The sequence below is a fragment of the Mesoplodon densirostris genome, chromosome 5 (genome assembly GCF_025265405.1).
Source record: "Mesoplodon densirostris isolate mMesDen1 chromosome 5, mMesDen1 primary haplotype, whole genome shotgun sequence".
Lineage (NCBI taxonomy): Eukaryota > Metazoa > Chordata > Mammalia > Artiodactyla > Ziphiidae > Mesoplodon > Mesoplodon densirostris.
Window position 1 is genome coordinate 105,982,990 of NC_082665.1, and position 2,620 is coordinate 105,985,609.

The following is a 2,620-nucleotide window of genomic DNA, read 5'->3' on the forward strand; positions in this document are numbered from 1 at the left end:
AAATATAGATACAAAGAAATAAAAGATTGGAAATATATTACTAACAGTAGCTCTCCTAGGGTTGGAAGATCATAGATGATATCCAATTTCTTCCTTATCCCTTCTAAAGTTTCCTACAGTTGGCATGTAACACTTTTAAATTTGGAGGAAGGGAACTTTAAAAACTATTAATTTCTTCTTTTTAAAGCAAGGGATTATTAGTGAGAAGGTAAGAGGGACAGTGTGAGCCAGTAATGTCATAAATTCCCTAGCACATGTGACTGTGTACTCCCAAAAGTCCCTGAGTTGGAAGTTAAAAATAGAAAGAGCTGAGGGCTGAATTTGGGGGAGTAATGAGTCCCACAAGAAGGGCTGTGAGCAGGGCAAACTGAGGTGAAGTACAGGAGTGGGGTGACTTGGAGGGAAAGGTGGTTGACTGGGATCCTCCCTTAAGAGTAAGGCTACATAAGCAGGGCGTGCTGGTCCAGGGATCCAGCTTGGAAAGGCTTTGTGGAGGGTATTGCTTCAGGAGCGGGAGAGTTGTTTTAAAGGTTCAGTAGAGAAACCGAGTTCAGTCTGATCACAAAGGAAGCAGCTGTGTCCTCCCCAAATCCCATTAGCCTATCAAGCAGGCTTTTCACTCCCAGAGCTGGAACCTGATTTCTGGTCATTCGTAGCCTCTTACAGCCACCCAACGCCTTCCCAAAGAATTCTATGTGCTCCCAGGAATGTCTTGATTTGGGTTCTTGTTGAACCAAAAGAACTTTTCCACTGAAGTCCTTTCAATCAAAAAAATACACAAGGGGCTTCCCTGGTGGCGCAGTGGTTGAGAGTCCGCCTGCCGATGCAGGGGAAACGGGTTCGTGCCCCGGTCCGGGAAGATCCCACATGCCGCGGAGCGGCTGAGCCCGTGAGCCATGGCCGCTGAGCCTGCGCGTCCGGAGCCTGTGCTCCGCAACGGGAGAGGCCACAACAGTAAGAGGCCCGCGTACCGCAAAAACAAAAACAAAAACACAAACTTCCTGTACCTCTAAAACTAGACAGGCCTTTAGAAATAGTTTTCCCAAACACCTTCATGGTGGAAGGCACAGTGCTCCTTTTAGAGATGAGGAAACTGGGACTCAAGGAGACTAGGTGATTTGTCCAGGGTGACTGAGTTATGGCAGGGCTCCCCAGGATCCCTCTCTTTTCTATGTATTTTTTCCACTACCCCATGTTGTTTTTTGTTAAACGGGAAGAATCTTCCTTTGCTAGGATCTGTCAATGCACCATTATGTCCTGTCATAATAGTAATTATCATTATATTTTGACAAAATAATACTTAACCATTATGTCTTGGCTGAATAATACTTAACCATTTACTGAGGTCTATGTGCTCTTTTCATAAGCAGTCATTTAATTCTCATAATAAGAAGGTATTATTAGGTTTCACACAAAGAAGCTGAGCTTCAGAGCAATTAAATAAACCATCCACTGTCCCCCTGACAGTGGTAGCAGAGTCAGGATCTGAACCCAGTCCATCTGAATCCAAAGTTACCTTCCTGATTCTCCATAAAGAAACACTGTTGGCTATATATACACAATGGAATATTATTCAGCCTTAAAAGAGAAGGAAATCTTGCTATTTGCAACAACATGTATGAATGTGAGGGACATTATGCTAAGTGAAATAAGCCAAACACAGAATGACAAATACTGCATGATATCACTTGTGTGTGGAATCTAAAAAATGTTGATGCTATAGAAGCAGAGAACAGAATGGTGCTAATAGGGGCTGGGGGCAGAGGGATGGAGAGATGTGGGTCAAAGGATGTAAAGTTCCAGTTATGCACGATGAATGAGTTCTAGAGATCTAATGTAGAACAACATGATTACAGTTAACAATATTTTGTTGTATACTTGAAATTTGCTAAAAGGGTAGATGTTAAGTGTTCTCACTGCATAAGTAAGGAAAAGAAGCTGGGGAAGGAGTGGCAGGCACCATGTCCAGCTGCAAAGGTGGTAAGAAGAAGCCCAAGAAGCAGGCCAAGGAGATGGATGAGGAAGATAAGGTATTAAGCAGAAAAAGAAAGAGGAGCAGAAGAAACTCAGGGAGTTAAAAGCAAAGGCCTCAGGGAAGGGCCCCCAGGTCACAGGTGGAATTAAGAAATCTGGCAAAAAGTAAGCTGTTCCTTGTGCTTGAGGCAACGATGGTCCTTAATTCCATTCCTGTTTAAACATTTGGATCCCCTGCCATAACATCTGTTGCCACCTATAGCTAGAATGAAGTATAGTCTTATACTTAAAAAAATAATAATAATTAATTTATTTTTGGCTGCGTTGGGTCTTCATTGCTGTGTGTGTGCTTCTCATTGCGGTGGTTTCTCTTGTTGTAGAGCACGGGCTCCAGGTGCACGGGATTCAGTAGTTGCGGCATGCAGGCTCAGTGCTTGTGGCTCACAGGCTCTAGAGCACAGGCTCAGTAGCTGTGGTGCACGGGCTTAGTTGCTCTGGCATGTGGGATCTTCCCGGACCAGGGCTCGAACCCGTGTCCCTTGCATCGGCAGGCGGATTCTTAACCACTGTGCCACCAGGGAAGTCCCTGAAGTATAGTCTTAGAACCTATTCTACATTTAAGAATAAACTTATGTTCAAATAAAAA

At 44.0% G+C, this 2,620-nt stretch overlaps 1 pseudogene; it reads left to right on the forward strand.

Moving 5' to 3' along the window:
- The first annotated feature begins 1,961 nt into the window (after window positions 1-1,961).
- On the forward strand, window positions 1,962-2,143 carry LOC132490331 (translation machinery-associated protein 7-like; annotated as a pseudogene).
- The last annotated feature ends 477 nt before the right edge of the window (window positions 2,144-2,620 follow it).